Source organism: Notamacropus eugenii, chromosome 5, assembly GCF_028372415.1.
Source record: "Notamacropus eugenii isolate mMacEug1 chromosome 5, mMacEug1.pri_v2, whole genome shotgun sequence".
Taxonomy (NCBI): domain Eukaryota; kingdom Metazoa; phylum Chordata; class Mammalia; order Diprotodontia; family Macropodidae; genus Notamacropus; species Notamacropus eugenii.
Genome location: NC_092876.1, coordinates 60,896,945 through 60,910,717, shown reverse-complemented (window position 1 = coordinate 60,910,717; position 13,773 = coordinate 60,896,945). Strand labels below are relative to the sequence as shown.

Genomic DNA, 13,773 nt, shown 5'->3' with positions numbered 1-13,773 from the left:
GATCACTGCATCTGACTGAAATCGGTTGTCTTCCTCTCTGTTATTGTGGTCATTGTGGATATTTTCTTCTGGTTTCTGCTGTCTTTTCTCTTATCCATTCACACAGGTTTTTCTCCTTGTTCTCTGAATTCATTGCTCCTTTTTAGACCATACATTTGTTCATCCGTTCTCCGATTGAGAACATGCTTTTGCTTCTAGATTTGTGCACTCTGAAGATTGTGGTGTCCATGTGTTATTGACTTTCTTGGAATCAATGAAATTGGATTTTATTACATAGTTAAATTACCTTCTAGAACGTTGTGCCAAGTCTCAGTTCCACCAAGAAGATGTTTATGTGTATTTTGAATGTAGTTGGTTGTAGCTTGTGTTTTCTCTTTAAAAACTTTTTGTCATGTCAAAATTTATTTCACCATTTAAGTTGATTTTAGTTCTGTTATGCGTTCCTGTTTTGGAAGTCAGACTTTAATTAAAGATGCTAGATACAGAGATTTGTGCACAATCATGCAAAAACCTTTTATTTAATTTTTTTCCAATTAACAAAAATCTGTTTCTCTGTCTTTTTACCTCCTTTCACCCATGAAGTTGAGGGTGTTGAAGCCAAATTCTTATAACATATATGCATAATCAAGTAAAACAAATTCCCTCATTGGCCATGTGCAAAAATTGTATGTCTCACAGCTTAGCTAGAGATACTCACGTTTTTAGACAGGATGATTGTTATGGACTTCTTTCTGATAATTGTGATCATAAACAGAAACTTACAAATAAGAAATTTTTTGTTTCCTCCTGGTTCCTTGTAGTTTAGCATATTACTTGACTGATTAACAGTTCTTGATGACTTGAAGCTATTTTAAGACATATTCACCAGGATTCACCTAATTTTATGCAAGTATAGTGGAGAACATTTACTTTTAACTGTAATATATAGATATTCATTTTCTAAATCAATACAACTGAGAAAATTATGAACTGTTTTAGGAGATCATAGTCTGTTTTATGTTTTGGTTGTGTTCATACCCACCTATGGTTTTTCTTGATTTGGGAAGTTTAAGGAGATATTCAAGTGAAAGTGGAAAGTATAGTCTTATTAAGCATTTTTAATATGGTGCTAAATTGATACCATTTTATAAAAAATTCTTTCAAAATTGATTAAGTTTTACTACAGAGCTACTGTGTCTATACAATAAAATCAGCTAGTTCTCCCTAAAAAAAAATTGTATGTCTCAGTCTGCATTCTATGCCTACCACCTGTCTTGGCAGGAGGTAGATAGACCACAGGCTTCAGAGGCAGTCCTGTGCAGTCCTACTTGGTCATTGATTTTCTTTGTAGTGTTGTGGTGATCATGTCAGTTGCTCTCCAGGATCTGCCCCTCTTGATTGTGTGTCAGTTCACACAAGGCCTTCTAGTTGTCTCTGAAGCCATCCCCTTCATCATATCTTAGAGCACAACAATGATCCATTACATTCACGTACCATAGTTTGTTTAGCCATTCTGCAGTTGAAGGATACCTCTCTAAAATGAGAAGGAAAAACAAGGATTAATAAAATTAAGTTTGGGGGAAGTATAGTTGGCATGATCCTTTTCATGAATATAAATTAAATGATGAGTACGTCAGGGACTTCTGGGAGCCAAGATGGCAGAGTAAGCAGTAAATTACTGTAACTCTCCCATATTCATCTCCAAATAACCATAAAATAGTGCCCCAAAACAAGTTCTAGAGCAGCAGAACCAGCAAAAAGATAGGGTGAAACACACTTGTAGCCCAAGAAACTTGGAAGAGTGGCAAGAAAGTCCCTCTTACCTGAGTAAAAGAGGAGCACGTTTCAGGACAGGAACCATCCCACCAAGCCAGCAGCAAGCCAGGGGGAGATCCTGAGCCCCTGTGCCGTGGAGCAGACACATGCCAGCTCCAGGACCTCCCATGGGCCTCGGCATAGCCAGGGGACCAGGCAGACTCCAGCTCTGAGAACCACCACATGCTTTAGCACAGCCCTGGGTAAACCGGCCCCCTCTAGCGACCAGACCTCTAAGTGCTTCAGTGTATTCCTGAGGAAATGCAGAAGCACCCCATCAGGGCTCAGCACATACCAGACACTAGTACTAAGATCCTAGCTCAGCACCAGGTAAGCTGCCAGACCCCTATGGCCTCCAGCAGTGCCAGCCATCCCCCACCCCCTCAAGGCAGCACCAGACACAAGGGTGTCCCACAGGGACCTCAGGGCATCCTCACCAGGTAAATTGCCAGGGTCTACAATCACTGGCACAGGAAACCTAAGATAGTGCCCTTTCTTCTCTGGGTACAGAGCTCAAATTTAAAAGAAAGGAAAAAAGGGGGAGGAGAGGCAAAAAACAAAAAAAAGACGATTCTGACTATAGAAAGTTATGATGGTGACAGAGAAGACCAAGACACAAACTCAGAAGAAGACGACAGTGTCCAAATACCTGCAGGCAAAATCACAAAGAAAAGTGAGAAGTGGTCTCAAGCCAGAAAGAACTCAAGGAAAGATTCAAAAGGAACTTTAAAAATCACGTGGAGGAAAAAATGGAAAAATAAATGAGAGTGATGCAAGAGAATTATGAAAAAAGTCAACAGCTTGGAAAACTGCTTAAAAAGTAGAATTGGCCAAATAGAAAAGGAGATACAAAAATCCACTGAAGAAAACAACTTCTTAAAGAGTACAGTTGGCCAAATGGAAAAGAAAGTACAAAAGCTAATGGGGAAAACACACTTTAAAAATTAGAATTGGACAAGTGAAAGCTAATGACTATGAGACATCAAGAATCAATCAAATTCAAAAGAATGAAAATGGAAGAAAATGTAAATACCTTATGGGAAAAACAATTGATGTGGAAAATAGATTCTGAAAGCCATAATCTCAAGGTCACCTGAACAGCATCTTTCAAGAAATTATCAAGGAAAACTACCCTGACGTCCTGGAATCAGATGGGGAAAAAAGGCGTTGAAAGAATCTACCAAACACTTGAGAAAACGGATCCCCAAATAAAAACTCCCAAGGAACATTATAGCCAAATTTCAGAACTATCAGGCCAAAGAAAAAATACAAGTAGCCAGAAATAAACAGTTCATATATTGGGAAATCACAGTCAGGGTCATAGAGGACTAGGCATCTGCAACATTAAAGGACTGGAGGTCATGGAACATGACATTCCAGCAGACAGAGGAGCTAGGACTACCCCTAGTTTCGCTTACCCAGCAAAATTAAGCATAATACATCAAGGGAAAAATGACCTTTCAGTGAAGTAGAAGGAAAAGAACAGAACTCAGCCAAGAATTTGACCCCCAGTATCAAGACCAAAGAAAAGCATAAACAGGGAAAGGGGAGAAGCAAACATGAAGGGTTCAGCAGAGCTAGACTGTTTGCATCCCTGCACAGGAAGATGATGTTTGTAGTCCTTAAAAATTCAATCACCAATAGTACAGCTAGAGTATGCAGAGACTAAAAGGGATAAGGTGAATTTGAGGGAATGACATGAAAAAATTTAAGGAATGAGAAAGAGGACTGCAATGGAAACAGGAGGAAGGGAAAAGTAGAATGGGGTAAATGGATTTCACATGAAGAGGCACAAAAGATCTATTACAGTGGAAAGAGTGATGGGAGGGCAGGTGATGAGCATTGCTTGAACCTCACTCTTATCAGTGGGGCAGCGAGGTGGTGCAGTGGATAGAGCACCAGTGCAGGAGTGAGGAGGACCTGAGTTCAAATCTCACCTCCAACACTTGACACTCACTAGCTGTGTGACCTTGGGCAAGTCACTTAACCCCAGTTGCCTCATCCTGGGTCATTTCCAGTCATCCTGATGAATATCTGGTCACTGGATTCAAATGGCTCTGGAGGAGAAGTGAGGCTGGTGACCTGCTCAGCCCTCCCTCACTCAAAATAAAGCCAAGTGCAAGTCATGTCATCATTTCTCTGATGGCATGGTCTTCTTCAGCAATGAAGGATGAGCACACACTCTCATCAGTATTGGCTCAGAGAGGGAATCATATACACAATCAGTTAAATATAGAAATCTGTCTTACCTGACAGGGAAGTAAGAGAGGAGGACATCATGTGAAGGAGGAGGGACTGACAAAAGGGAGGACAGATCAGGGGAGGTAGTGGATGGAAGCAAAACACTGGTGGTGAGGGAAAGGGTGAAAGGAGAGAGAGGACACACAGGAGGAAAAATAGAATGGAGGGAAATACACAGGTGGTAATCATAACTGTGAATGTGAATGGCATGTACTTTCCAATAAAACAGAGGCTGGTAGCAGAATGGATCAAAAACCAGAATCCTTCAATATGTTGTTTACTTCAAGTATGTTTACAACGTACTTGAAGCAGAGAGACACACGTAGAGTAGAGATAAGGGACTGGAGCAGAATCTATTGTGCTCCAGCTAAAGTTAAAAAAAAAAGGCAAGAGTAGCAATCCTGATCTCTCAGACAAAGCAAAAACAAAAGTAGACCTAACTAAAAGAGATAAGGATGGAAACTACATAGACAGTGAAGCAATATCAATACTAAACCCTCATGCACCAAGTTAAATGAGTTACAGGAAGGAACAGACATCCAAACTATACCAGTGAGGGACCTCAACTGCCACTTCTCAGAAGTCAATAAATCAAATTGGTAAATAGAATATTAGAAAAGTTAAATATGACAGACCTTTAGAACAATTTAGGCACAAAGGGTGACACCATAAGCAAATTAGAAGAGCAAGGAACAGTCTCCCTGTCATATCTACGGGAGGGGAAGAATTTATGACCAAACCAAAGAGAGCATTACAAAATGTAAAAGAGATGATTGTGATTACATTAAAAAACCTTTTGTACAAACAAAACCAGCGCAATCAAGATTAGAAGGAAAGCTGGGAAACAATCTTTACACCGTTTCTCTCATGAAGGCCTCATCTCTCGAATATATGGAGAACTGAATCAAACTGACAAGAATACAAGGCATTCCCCAGTTGGTAAATGATAAAGGATATGAACAGACAGTTTTTAGGTGATGATGTCAAAGCTGTCTAGCCATATGAAGAAGTGCTGTAAATCACTTTTGATTAGTGAAATGCAAAGTAAAAACAAGTCTGAGGTGGACCCCCTTAATGACAAACAAAGAAAATGATACACGTTGGAGAGGATGGGAGGGGGGAAGATTGGTACACTAATGCACTGTTGGTGAAGTTGTGAATTGATCCAACCATTCTGGAGAGCAATTTGGAACTGTGCCCAAAGGGCAATCAACCTGTGCTTTTATACCCTTTGATCCAGCAATACTACTACTAGATCTATCTCCCGAAGAGATCATAAAAAGGGAAAAACATAAAAAGCATGTGCAAAAATATTTATAGCAGCCGTTTTCATGATGGCAAAATATTGGAAATTGAGGGGATGTCCATCAATTGAGGAATGGCTGAAGAAGCTATGATATGTGAATGTAATGGAATATGATTGTGCAATCAAAATAATGAACAGGCAGATTTCAGAAAAACCTGGAAAAATCTGTATGAACTGATGCAAAGTGAAATGAGCAGAACCGGGAAAACATTGTACACAGAGTCAGCAACATGGTGTGGTGATCAACTATCAACTTAGCTGTTTTCAGTAACTTAATTATCCAAGACAAGTACAAAGGACTCACAAAGGAAAATGCTATCCATATGCGCATAAAGAAATGGTGAATTCTGAATGCAGATCAAAGCTTTTTTTCACTTTTTTTTTATGTTTTTTTCTTGTTTCCTCTTTCCCAACTGTGACTAATATGGAAATATTTTTAGGGATAGCACATGTATAAGCTACATCAGACATTTTCAGAAGAGGAGATGACAGGGAGGGAGAAAAATTTGGAACTCAAAATCTTGCAGAAATGAATGCTAAAAATTTTCTTGACATGTAACTAGGGAAAAAATAAAATACTTAAAAAAAAAACTAATCACCCCAAATGTCATGATACTAGAAAACTGTATTTCTTAACTTTCAAGTCAAAGGCTGTATTGCTAAAATCAAGAATATGGACAAAAAACAATTTCTCCCATAACCACATACATGGAAGAGGCATCCTTCCATTCTCTTTCAACTTATTTTGATATGGCACCTTTTATATTTAGGTTGCCAGTGCTTAGTATTGTTATAAGATGCTGGTCTGAACTTATTTTCCACCAAATTGCTTTCCAGTTTTCCTAGGAGAGCTTGATAAATCAGGAGACCTCCCAGTAATTTGTGTTTTAGTGTTTATGGAATACTAGGCTACTGTACCTTTTCTTCCAGATCATGTTTATCTATTCTTCTCCATTGATGTATTTTTCCCCATTTTTTTAAAACGAGTAACATGGTTTGATACGTAATACTTTGTAATGTAGACTGCTATCTAATGTTTCTTGAGCCCACTACATTCCTCTCCATTATTTTTTTTTTTATTTTTTTTTTATTAATTTTTTTATTTTTTTAATGTTTAACAATCACTGCCATACAATTGCGATTTTATCCCTCCCCACCCACCCCCCACTACCTCCCTCCCTCCCCACGACTGCATACAATTCTGTATAGATTCTACATATACTTTCCTATTGAGTATATTTTCACTATAGTCATGCTATGTAGTCAGACTAAGATAAATGAAAGAATCCGTATAACAAATCAGAACATGATACACAAACAGATACACATACACAAACATGATCTGCTACATTATGTGAGTGACTTCCATATTTCTCTCTCTGAGTGTGGAAGGCATTTTGCCTTGAGGTCCACCATTGGGATTTTTTTTTTTTCAGAAGTTCTTGTGTTATTACAAAAATCTAAGTCTACCAGAAAAAACTCTCACACACTGTGGTTGTTGCTGTGCATAAAGTTCTCCTGGTTCTGCTCCTTTCACTCAGCATCAGGTCATATAAGTCCTTCCAGGCCTCTCTGAAGTCTTCTTGTTCATCATTTCTTATGGCACAATAGTACTCCATTACATTCATATACCATAATTTATTCAGCCATTCCCCAATTGATGGACATCCCCTTGACTTCCAGTTTTTGGCAACTACATAGAGTGCTGCTATAAATATTTTTGTACATGTGGGACCCTTTCCCATTTTTATGATCTCTTGGGGATATAGTCCTAGTAGCGATATTGCTGGGTCAAAGGGTATGCACATTTTTGTAGCCCTTTGGGCATAGTTCCAAATTGCTCTCCAGAATGGTTGGATGCGCTCACAGCTCCACCAACAATGAATTAGTGTTCCAACTCTCCCACATCCTCTCCAGCATTTATCATTTTCTTGTTCTGTCATGTTTGCCAATCTTATAGGTGTGATGTGGTACCTCAGAGTTGTTTTGATTTGCATCTCTCTAACCAATAGTGATTTAGAGCATTTTTTCATATGATTATAGATAGCTTTAATTTCTTCCTCTGAAAATTGCCTGTTCATATCCTTTGACCATTTATCAATTGGGGAATGACTTGTATGATTATACATTTGGGTCAGTTCTCTATATATTCTAGAAATGAGGCCTTTATCCCCGAGCTTAGCTGTAAAAATTTTTTCCCAATTTACTACATCCCTCCGGATTTTGGTTGCATTGGGTTTGGTTGTGCAAAAACTTCTCAGTTTAATGTACTCAAAGTTATCCATTTTGCATTTCATAATGCATTCTATCTCTCCTTTAGTAAAGAATTCTTCCCTTCTCCATAGATCTGATAAATACACTATTCCTTGCTTCTCCAGTTTGTTCATGGTATCAATCTTTATACCTAAATCATGTACCCATTTGGACTTTATTCTTGTGTACGGTGTCAGGTATCCTCTCCATTATTTTTGATCTTTTGTTCATTCATGAACTTTTATATGGTTCTATAAAGTAACCACAAGGTGGTAGTTCACTAAATTTATGTGTTAGTGTTAGATTGTGGCTTTTCCACATTGGCGTTATATGCCACCGAATAGCTAGCTCTTCAGTTTTTTAGTTCTTTCTTTCCTTTTTTTAAATGTAAAATTTTGTTGTTGTATAAACCATGTGTGGGTTAGTAGTTAACTCGCAGATCATTTATTCATTTCTGACTTAATTTGAGTGGCTTTTCTTTATAACCATTTTTAATAATAGAGAAGGAAGGCACCCTGCCAAACACTATTTATGATACTCATATTATCTTGATACCTAAACCAAGAATGGATAAAGCAGAGAAAAATCTTTAGAACCAATTAACACGGATCCAGTAAATTTTGGTAAAATTTTAGCATGGAGAATTTATCAGTATAACTAAAAAAAAAATTCCTTAACATGGATTTATGATAAAGACAAGGGAAGTTTGACATTGGGAAAAATTTCCATAATTAATCATATAAACAGCAAGAAATTTTTTTTAAACCACATGATTAGCTCTACAGACACATTAAAAAGCCTTCAACAAAATATATCTCTCACTTGTAAGAACGCCCCAAAAAAAACCACAGGCAAAGAAAGGGCATTTAATGTGATCAAAAGCATGATTTTCAGTGGAGAAACACTGGTATCTTCCCCGTTCAGTTCAGGGGTGAGATGGTAAGTAAGGTGATAATCGCACCCGTTTTATTCTGTTCTTATTTCATAGACTGCTACAATGACCATAGCAATAAAGTGAGAAACAGAAAGAATAAACATTGGCAAAGAGAAAGAGAAAGGATCCCTCCGCAGGTGGTGGGGTCTCTTAGGAAACTCTAAAGTTTAATTATTCAGGTGACAAGATCCTTTGTGAAGTCATAGATTGTAAAAGAAATGATAATCAGCATTATTAGATATTACTAACAGAAGCCCAGGAGTAAATGCTAGAGAAAGTCAGTAGAAAATAACTGTAAAAATACGTAAAATACCTGGAAACTTGTTATCCAGTCTATGTGCACAAAACTTTAGAAGTGATTTTGGAAGCAGTTAATTCATTTGTACATGTGCATAAAACTTAAGAGGTTGTTTTGAGGCAGAAGACCCAGTTTCAAGTTCCACTTTTACCACCTGTATGATCTTTGAACAATCAGAAAAATTAACCATTTATGAAACACTGTGTGCCAGGCTAGAGGGGTAAGCACTACCAAGTTAAGGGGACCCAGGACAGGCCTCTTGAGGAAGGGGGCTCTTGAGCTAAGTTTTGGAAGAAACCAAGGATTCTAGGAGATAAGAGCTGCAGCAGAAAAGTATGCCAGGAATAGGGGAGAGCCGGTCCAAAGGCCCAGAGACGGAAGAGAGAGTAGTGTGGGGGATGTATAGCAAGAGAAGTCGTTATTGGACTGTACAAAGTGTGACTGAGAATTCTGGATCAGGACAGGATTGAACTTCCTTGATAATTAGAATTATCCAAAGAATCAACTGCACTTCCCTCTAGGGTGGTTAAGTGAACACTTGTCAGGGAAACTGTTGTGAAAATCATGCTTTATGTAGATTTTTAATTTGATGACTTCCCCATTCTGCCCCAGCCTTCTCCTGTTACCTTGTGCAGGTCACTTGCCCTTTCTTGACCTTTAGTGTTGTCCTTTGAAAAGTGTGATTGTTGGACTGAAAAAGCTCTGAAATCCTCTTCAGCTCAAAGATTTCTTGATTCTGTGATTCCAAATGTGTGATTTGGAGAAAAATTCATATTTATTTCCCAAAGCATTATTGGATTTTGCAACATATATATCTATATCTATCTCTAGACAGATAGATATAGATATATATACACACACTTTATATTTGTCTTTTGTCTTTATATCACATGCAGGCCCAGCATATCCCTCCTCCTGCACTCTTATGCCAAAGAGAGCGATGTCTTATAACAAGAAAAAACATTCTAAATAAAAATTTGCAAAACTAGCTCACCCACCCACTAAATCCAGCGTTCTGTGCCATGTTCTCACCTATGGTCCTGTACCTTTAGATTTTGTAATTCCTGTTCATTACGGTGAAGTGGGAGAGTTAATTTGTATTTTTAAAGGAGTCTAGTCATGGAGAATGTTGATTGTTTTGGGTTTTCTGAATACCAATAAAAGTGAACATTTGCATATAAAAAGAATCATATGAAACAATCCCTCATACAGATTGTGTGTGTATGTCTGTCTATTTATCGTATAGATAGATAACAGATTTTTCTCAGTTCCAGAGCTTTTTCTCGTCTGTTTCTCTCTAAATCTCCTGTTCTCATATGTGCGTTTTTAAAAATACTTCATTAACACTTTTTCTTTTCTTGTTTTTGGCATTGCTATAACTAGTTCTCTTCCTGCCAGTTCTTTCCACCTCCCCCTCACAGAAATGGAAAAATCCCTTCCCTTGTAAAAAATATTATAGTCCAACGGAACAAATCTGTGCATTGGCCATTGTGTCCCCTTCACCTCTTGTCCATTTTCTCCCTGTCAAGAGAGCAGGAAGCGTGTTCATCATTTATGCTTTGGGCTCATGGTCGATAATTACATCGATCAGAGTTATTGAAGATCTTTCAAAGCTATTTTTCTTTACAGCGTTGTAGTCATCGTTCCTTTCTTTCAGCACAGTGGTATTTCATCACAATCATATGCCACCATTTGTTCAGCCATTCCACAATTGGTGGGCATTCCCTCAATTTCTGTTTCTTTGTCACTACAAAGAGACCTGCTATGAATATTTTAGAACATATAGGTTCTTTTCCTTTTTCCCTAATCATCTTTGGGAACAGACCTAGGTAGTGATATTGCTGGGTTAAAAGGTATAGTCAGTTAAATGACTCTTAGGGCATAATTCCAGATTGCTTTCTAAAATGGATCAGTTCACAGTTTCACCAACAGTGAATTAGTGTACCCATTTTTCCACATTTCCAGCATTTATCACTTCCCCATTCAATAATTTTAGCCAGTCTGAGAAGTGTAAGATAATAGCTCGAGGTTGTTTTAATTTGCCATTTCCCTAATCAAGGATTTAGAACATTTTTTCATGTAACTATAAATTGTTTTGATTTCTTCATTGGAAAACTGTTCAGATTATTTGACTCATATTCTTAAAGATTTTACAAAGTTCTTTATGTGTTTAAGATGTGAAACCTTTATCTAAGAAACTGTCTATAAAATTTTTTCCCAGTTTTCTGCTTTTTTTCTGATCTTGACTACATTTGTTTTATTTATGCAAAATCTTTTTAATTTAATGTAATCAAAATCCATTTTACGCCTAACGACACTCTGTATCTCTTGTTTATTCATAAATTGTTCACCTATCCTGCTTCAAGTTTTCTTGTACTATGTCTCTTTGTATCTAGGTCTTGTTTCTGTTTTGACCTTATATTGGTCAGTGGTGTAAGATATTGGTATATGCCCAATTTCTGCTAGACTTTGCAGCTTTCCCAACAATTTTTATCAAATCATGAATTCTTATCCCCAAAACTTAAGTCTTTAAATTTTCAAACACAAAGTTATTATAGTCATTTGCTTCTGTAAATTGTATGTTTAGTTTGTTCAGTTGATCTGCCTTTCTATTTCCTAACCAGTACCAGATAATTTTAATAATTATACTTTGTAATATGGTACTGCAAAGATCTGGTACTGCAAGATCTCCTTCATTTACATTTTTTGCTAGTTCCTTTGATATTCTTGACTTTTTGTTCTTTCAAATAAGTTTTATCATTTTTTCTAATCAGTAAAACATTTTTTGGTAATTTAATTGGAATGGCATTGAATATATAAATTAATTTAGGTTAAATTGTCACTTTTATTATATTGGTCCTTCCTACCCATGAACAATTAATTTTTTCCAATCATGAAAATCTTATTTTATTTGTATTAAAAAGATGTTTTGTTTTGGTTTTTACAATTTTGTTCATATAGTCACTGGGTTTGTTTGGCAGGTGTACTCCCAGGTAACTATTGATAACTTGGATTTCTTCCCTTGAGAATTGCTTCTTTATATATTTTCACCACTTTCATATCTATTGTGGAATGACTTTTATTGTTATATATTTTAATCAGATCTCTGTGTATCTTAGCTATCAGACGTTTATGAAAGAAACGTTTACAAAATTTCTTTCTCCACAGTTAACAGTTTCTCTTCCAATTTTAACTATTTTAATTCCGTTTGTGTCAAAACGTTTTAATTTTATGTAATCAAAATTGTCTATTTTACCTCCTGTTTGGTCGAGGATTCTTTTCTATATGTAGCTGCAAAAAACTTCTCCTTCTTTATTCTTCTAATATGCTTAAGTGATCTTTTATGCTTCAGTCATATAGGCAATTGTTCACTCGTTGTGTGAGCTGTTAATCCAGACCTAATTTTCTGCCAGATTACTTTCTCATTTTCTGTCAGTCCTTACCCTAGTCATTGGGCTCTTTGGGTGTTTGAAGCTATGCTTGTGTCTTCATTTTTCTAGATCTTGTATTCCTAATCTGTCCCACATATCTTATCAAGAGAATTTTAGTTTTTAATTTATCTTTCTGGCAGTCTTTGGTAGAGCAGATAGAAAGCTCCCTCGTCTGGATTGGAGGGCTGGCTCTGGGATGTCTTGTGGTTTAGAGTCACACATTCCTGGGGGGCAGAAGGCAAGTCATTTTATTTTGCTGAACCTCAGTTTCCTCATTTGTGAAAGGGGCATGATCATGCTCTTATACCCTCCCATGGAGGATTATTACGTGAAAGTGATTTGTAAACTTTATAGTGAGCCGTGATTGAAATGGTGACCACATGGTGTATTTTAAGGACATCGTACCTTCTGTCTTGAGCCAAATGTTTCCCATAAAGTCTCAGCAAGGCAGATATTTGGACAGTCTGAAAACCTAGAACAGGGTTGTTGGGAGAAGGGAAGTGGTTCATATCCCAGAGGGGCTCCTGCTTATCACTGTTCTTCATCCCCAGTGATAATTTGCACGTAGTCTGCTTATGATATAATCAAGCAGTAGGTGTACATGTTGCAAAACAGCACACATGGCTGCTAATTTGCCTATTAATTAACATGGGGGGAAAGGTCAGATTTGTATCTTTGAAATGTGATCTGTCAAAGTGCTCAAGTCATTCCACATAAATCAGAAATGAACCAGAATTCGAATGGAAACATTTCAAATTATAAGAGAAAGTGCTTACTCCAAATTAAACGAACAAGTTCACCAATCTCTTATAACAATATCAAGCTTGTAGGGGATTTCTAGAATTTGTTTCTGACCAAACGGAGCGTAGTCTACTTTTTTATATGAACAGGTCTGATTTCTTAATCAACAAGTATTTATTAAATGTCTGCCCAGTGCCAGACACTGAGTTAGGTGCTGGGCGATACAAGCACAAGAAATTCAATAATTCTTCCTTGCAAAGAGTTCCCATTCTGTGGGGTGAGACAACAAAGATATAAACATAGACAGCATCAACGTAAAGTGACTATTAATGCAAATATATGCAAAGCAGCGTATGTGTAAATAGAGATACTGTCTTCTCTCCTGTGCACCTGTGTGAAGGACCGTTGAATGACTATTGAGGTTTAGTGGAGGCTCTCAGAGGGCTCTGATGTTCCACTTTACACACCTTGCTACCAGTTTCCACTTTCACATTCTCCAACAACTCATCCTGGACTCCTCCCTCTCTCACAGCCCTTCCCATATCCAAGCTGTTGCCAAGGCCTGTTCATTTCATCTTGGCGCCATGTCTCAAATACATTCCTTTTTCTCTTCTGTCATTGCCTCAAGTCTTCCCCCTCTACAATCCATCCTCCATTCAGACACTAAAGTGATTTTCCCAAAGCTTTCCCAAAGTTAAACTTCAGTGGTCCCCTGCCTCCAGAATCAAATACAAAGTGCTCTGTTTGGCATTCAAAGCCCTATGCAACTTAGCCT

General features: G+C 37.4%; 1 protein-coding gene across 12 annotated transcripts in view; it reads left to right on the top strand.

The window, feature by feature from the left end:
* EIF4G3 (eukaryotic translation initiation factor 4 gamma 3) overlaps positions 1-13,773 on the top strand; it is a 386,245-nt gene that overhangs the window by 309,919 nt on the left and 62,553 nt on the right. The gene's annotated exons all lie outside the window — the stretch shown is intronic.